The sequence below is a fragment of the Trichechus manatus genome, unplaced genomic scaffold, assembly GCF_000243295.1.
Source record: "Trichechus manatus latirostris isolate Lorelei unplaced genomic scaffold, TriManLat1.0 scaffold00126, whole genome shotgun sequence".
NCBI lineage: Eukaryota > Metazoa > Chordata > Mammalia > Sirenia > Trichechidae > Trichechus > Trichechus manatus.
The window spans coordinates 4,421,097-4,427,096 of record NW_004444062.1 but is presented as its reverse complement, the minus strand read 5'-3'; the positions used below and the strand labels follow the sequence as shown (position 1 = coordinate 4,427,096).

The window sequence follows — 6,000 nt, the reverse complement described above, 5'->3', positions numbered from 1 at the left end:
GATGAGATGATTAGCCATATCCTTAGTAATAAGGGGTGCTGGACTTTGTCTGAATCCAAACGTAGGCTTTCTCCAAAATTTCAGATTGATTTGGGCATGCAAGCTTCAGCCTGTTCCCTCTGGGGCTGTGCAGGGGATCTGTTATTTTGAAGAGACGGCAAATGAGCACGGGTTTGCTCTGCCTTATAACTGAAATGTTTTCAACACCCGCTATGAGCAGGTGTACTGGGTTGCTGTTACCCTGTGATGTTTGTGCCCAAACTGAAGATCCCTATCAAGGCAGCAAATAAAACATGAATGTGAGAAAAAGGAGTGATGGCCTTCTTTTTTAAGCAAACTAGAATTTCTGCATCAGAGGCGGTGTTGGGTGCTTTGCATTAGCCTCTGGAAAGGTGTTCACTTGACCCAGAGATACTGTTCTTACATCACGTTGCAAATTCCTCTTCTGGATTTGATCTCTGAGCCTGAAGCACAGTCTTTTAAATGTCTTCAATGATAACAAATCTTTGTCCTGTTAGAGTGGATTTGATTGTAGGAGACAGCCATTTGGAGCTACATTCAGTGAATAAGGTGAGTGACCAACACAGCTAATATTTGGAGTCAAAAACAAGTGGTGAAGACAAGACAGTGATACTGGTTTTATTTTGTAGTTTATTTTTCTGAAGGGTATTGTAAAAAGGTTCTAAAAATAGTTTGACTAATGTCTGCGATGTTGGAAAAGTGCATTAACTCCAAGGAACTACTTTGAAGGGTAATGGTCCTGTGGATACATTAGCTCTGCTTGGATTTTTTTTTTTTTTAAATGTTGTACTGTAACTATAGATCCATAACTTGAATTATGACTTTGGGTGCTATCACCTTCTGTAACAAGCCCCTGCATTGTTATGAATTATGGCTCTGCAATAAAAAGAACCCGGATGTGAGGGTTTGCTAGATAAACACAGTTATACGGGACAAATAAACCAAGATAAAAACGGCAGTTGAGAATTCCTGGGAACCTAATATTCACTGAAACAAAAAAGCAATACATTACATTAGATTCAAATACTTAAAGAGAAAAGAGATGATGAGAATAACAGCAAGGGGGAAATGATGTTTTTATGGTTATGGCTGTAAGAGGAAAGTTAGGAGATGCTTGAAATGATACTCTAATCACGTTAGAGAGGCTGTTGTTTCTCATGAATTAAAATGCAGAAGGAGGAAATCATTCATGTGATTTCTAGCTTGTGGCATTTCTGAGATATTTTAATATTTACAATTTTAAACAGTATTTTATACCAAAGTATTTTTACACTGAAAGTGACACATTAGAATTAAGCTTTTTCTCTTAAGAAGAGCTAACATTTTACAACACTCACCATGACATCTGGTCAGAAGGAATGCGTGTTTTGTTTTAATACAGTTATTTATCATTTAGTGGGAAGCTGGATAAGAATAATTATAGTATGACAGTAATGCCCTGGGTTTGAAACTCAAAGTGTTCAGACCAGGTTTTAGTACATATTTCCTATCTTCAGAACCCCACGAAAATATTTTATTTTATTAAGTGGCATATCACAAATGAGGGTCTGTGTAAACATTAAAAGCCACCCAAGAAATCTAAATCTTTTCAGTTAATATGCTAATAGTAAGAAAGGAGGGGAGGAGGCATCTTACTTACTAAGTCAGGGTAGAAATAATTTAGTTGTAAATGATTCATACTGCAAGGTTTCCAAGTACAGGTTCAGATTTACAATTGTGATTAAGCGTTCTATCTAATATAAATGGCAGAAGTACCTTTGCAATGAGCAAGAATACCACTTATGCATGAGCACAGGGTACGCAGGCTGTTGTCATAAAATTATTTAATTACCCTCAATAAAAGAAGTCCTTGTTCTTAGGAGACCGTTAAAGAGAAAAGAAGCTGTTTTTCTGCCATGTCAGAGATATTTCAAATGAAGATTTTTTTGAGAAAGCAAGTCTTTGCTTTTTAACCTTCACCTGTCGCGGTTGGTGTTTGCCTGGGAGTCTCGGTGAAGGGGTCTCAGGAGAGAGGACATGGACTTTTGGCCTCAGGGCCCCGATTGCTCCTCCCTCTCCACAGTGGCCCGGCTCTCTCTGTTGGAATGCAGCAGGGTGAAGAGACAAGACAGACGAGGTGAATCTTTCGGTTCTGTTTTTTGTAGGCCGTATGGTTTCACGCAAGTTATCTAACCAGTTGGAGTCTCAGTTTCCTTTGCTATAAAATAGGAAATAAAATTGTTTACCACATAGGGTGGCTCTGACTATTCGATGAGAAAATTAATCAGCAAATGGTTATTGAGTGACTATTTGGTGCCAGGGATATGTGTGTGAGCAAGGCCAGGCTTGGCCCTCCAGGGACTCTGAAACTGGACATTACAGGACAGTTTGGTGGGGGCTCGGGCAGTGTTAACATAGGGTGTTGTGCAAGCCCACGGTACAACACCTTACCTGGGCTTGTGGTAGGAGTAGGTGGTAGTCATGGAAGGCTTCCTGGAAGAAGGGGCAAATGTGGTTTATAACATGAGAATTATTCCTGCTAGGAATTCCATACCCTTAGCTCCCTTCCTTCTCTCAGAGTTTCCCAGGAATTTCTTCCATCTCTGTCAGAACTGACACACTGAGAGAGGTTTGTGTGTGTGTATTTTAAGTTAAATCTGCTGCAAAAGACCTCTTTAAGTGTTAAAAAACAAAGATGTCACTTTGAGGACTAAGGTGCGCCTGACTCAAGCCATGGTATTTTCAATATACACCATGGACTGCCAGAAGAACGAACAAATCTGTCTTGGGAGAACGCTCATTAGAAGCGAGGATGGCAAGACTTCATTTCACGTACTTTGAACATGTTATCAGGAGGGACCAGTCCCTGGAGAAGGACATCATGCTTGGTAAGCAGAGGGTCAGTGTAAAAGAGGAAGACCTTCAACGAGATGGATTGAAACAATGTCTGCAACAATGGGCTCAAATATAGCAACGATTGTGAGGATGGTGCATGACCGGGCAGTGTTTTGTTCTATTGTACTTAGGGTCGCTATGAGTCAGAACCAACTCGACCGCACCTGACAAAAGCAACGTTTTAAGTTATTTGCTCCTCCCCCCCATTACCCCTGTCTGTTAAAAGAATGAAATAGATAGGGAAGAGGGCTTAAAAAAAAAAAAAAAAGGGAGACAGAGAGAGAGAGGTATTTCCAGGAAAGGAAGAAAGTTAGATAGCTGTCCCTGATCCCCGTAACTCCCAAGAAAATCCCTCTGAAATTAACCTATATGTGAAGATTGTGCTGGTTGTTAGTTGCCCTCAAGTTGATTCCAACTCATGGCGACCCGATGTGTCCAGAGTAGAACTGCTCCATAGGATTTTCAAGGCCATGACGTTTTGGAAGCAGATGTCTAGGCCTGTCTTCCTAGGTGCCTCTGGGTGGGTTCGAACTGCCAACCATTTGGCTAGTAGTTGAGTGCTTAACAATTTGTGTCACCTAGGGACTCCATATGTGGAGATTAGAGGTATGTAAGAGGCAATAGGGAAAGTGTTTCTCACAGTCAGGAACAGGAGGAAGTACCCAGCCCAGGGATATTAGAATATCTGAAACTGACAATTATGTATACTGAGAGAACAAGTCCAACAGAAGAGGAAGAGTGGTGGGCCAGGGAGCCAGGGCGGGGGAGGGAAGTATTGCAGCCAGATTGGCAATGCCCTTCCCAGCACCATCCAGAGGGTGCTGGGGCTTGCAGACAGACCCAACCTGTCCTGACCCTGGGGTGAGCGTACCGTTTTGTGGAGAAGACACTCAAGGCCTGAGGCCTTGAATTTATGAATCGTGACTGTGGTGCCGCTTGATCTGTTTGCCACAGGGCAGAACCTCGTCTCATCTTTTACTGAAGGTGGAGGAGGGCTGTCCATGCAGGCAGCTGTCTTTTTGCTTTCTTAAGGGGATTAAGAAAATTATCCTTTGCTTTCTTAAGGGGATGCCCATTCTGCCTCCAGCTAGGAAACTGAGCAAACCCCTTCGATCTCTTGCTGGAAGTACAACCAGTTTTGAACTCCTTGCTACCCCAAATCTTTTATAAGCTTGAATGAGAAAAGTCTTTTACTGTGAATTTTCTGAAGCACATCTGAAGTTGATCTTTATCTTTGGATTTAAATCTGTCCGGCAGAGCAGCGTCCTGGGACAGCACACACTGTATGAATCTCCCGCCATAACCTCTCCTAACCAGTTGCCTTCAATGTGACTCCGACTCATGGTGAGCCCATGTGTGTCAGAATAGAACTGTGCTCCAAAGGGTTTTCAATGATTGATTTTTTGGAAGCGGGTCACCAAGACTTTCTTCTGAGGTGCCTCTCAGTGGACTCAAACCTCCAACCTTTCGGTTGGCAGCCTAGCATGTTCACTCTTTGTACTACCCAGGGTCTCCATACCCTCCCCTAAAAGTACTAAAAGAATTGCTTCTAGTGAACTCTTTGGTGAGATGAAATCAGCCTTCAGTGAGAACAGGCAACTGAGGACAATGTAAGGAAGCATCTCACGAAACTTGTCTCTGGCTGTGTTTAGTCACTTCAGCCAGGATGTTCTATGAAATCCCAGGGCAAAATTTCTCTTTAGTCTCAGCACTGGGAAGGCTGGAAGTCATCATCATCTCAAGCAAAGAAGTCATTTTTATTCAATAGGGACTGAATTTTCTGCGTGGTAGTGTTTTCCTCTTCAGATTGGCTGCTAGAAAGCTTTAGAACCATGTGGCATACATTGTCCATATTAACCTCACCCCTGGCTTTAGTTTGATTTTTGTCTTCATTTTCTCTTGCCCTTATGTTTTAATTTCTTGTTTTTAGTTTATTTTATCTTGCTAAAGTGTATGTATCTTTACCACTGTTGTTAGCTGCTGTTGAATCGGCCCCTGACTCATGGCGACCCCATGAACAACTGAGCAAAATGCTGCCTGGTCCTGTGCCATCCCCATGAAAGGTTACAAATCAGACCATTGTGATTCATAGGGTTTTCATTGGCTGATTTTTCAGAATCACCAGGCCTTTCTTCCTAGTCTGTTTTAGTCTGGAAGCTCCACTGAAACCTGTTCAGCCTCATGGCAACACATAAGCCTCTGTTAAAAGATGGGTGGTGTGTCTTTATAAGCTGCCCTAAATCCTTTGATGATTAAAACCAAGGGTAAAGTATCCACGAGCTATATGTTCTGCTCACCTAATAATGGTAATTTGGCTTTTCATGGAGAATTTTCTAGAAAAAGATAATGTGCTGGCCAGAGAACTCAAGGATCTCGCCTGGCAGATTGAGTTCTTACTGTATCTGAACATATTGATGCTTGAGTTCATATTAGAGTTTCTTGTGAACTTGGTGTGTGTCCATGTCTGTGAATTCTCATCTTGTACTGTTCTCACTCTATGACCGTACTCCAGACATATCAATCTTCTTTCACTTCCTTGAACGTGCCAAGCTCTTTCCCACCCCAATGCCTTTGCACATATTGCCTCTGCTTGGAATGTCCTTCTTCCGGCTCTCCCTAGGCTGCCTCCTTCTTATTCTTTAGGGTGGTGGCTGGCTATACATTATAATAATTGGGGGAGTTTAAAATAATATTGATACTCAGACCCCAGCTTAGACCAATTAAATCTCTGGAGGTGGAACCCAGGCACTGGTATATTTTTGCGGGGAGGACAGGGTAGGCACTGGTATATTTTTTGGGCTGGGGACAGAGTTCAGAAAGACAATAATTTTTATTGTTGTTTTAAAATTGATCAGGTTTGATTCTCTGACCAGTTAGAAACATGTTTTACCTTTGTAGAACTCAATGGGAATTACCGCATTGTTGTTTAAATTTTTTCCCACAAGGGAAGACAGAAGGCAACTGAATCTTTAGAAGACAACTTATTGTAATGATGTTTCTGTGGATATTGCAATAGATTTTTATCATTGCTTTATAGATATTTTTTGTTTGTTTTATTTTGGGAGATACATGTATATATAGTTCTTGTTAGCGACTCATAGCGAC

General features: G+C 41.7%; 1 protein-coding gene across 1 annotated transcript in view; it reads left to right on the top strand.

The window, feature by feature from the left end:
- The first annotated feature begins 390 nt into the window (after positions 1–390).
- Positions 391–6,000, top strand: part of RHOH (ras homolog family member H) — a 104,421-nt gene continuing 98,811 nt past the window's right edge. Inside the window, exon 1 of the mRNA XM_023738925.1 lies at positions 391–570. The gene's annotated coding sequence lies outside the window, so the exon portion shown is untranslated. The remainder of the gene's footprint in view (positions 571–6,000) is intronic.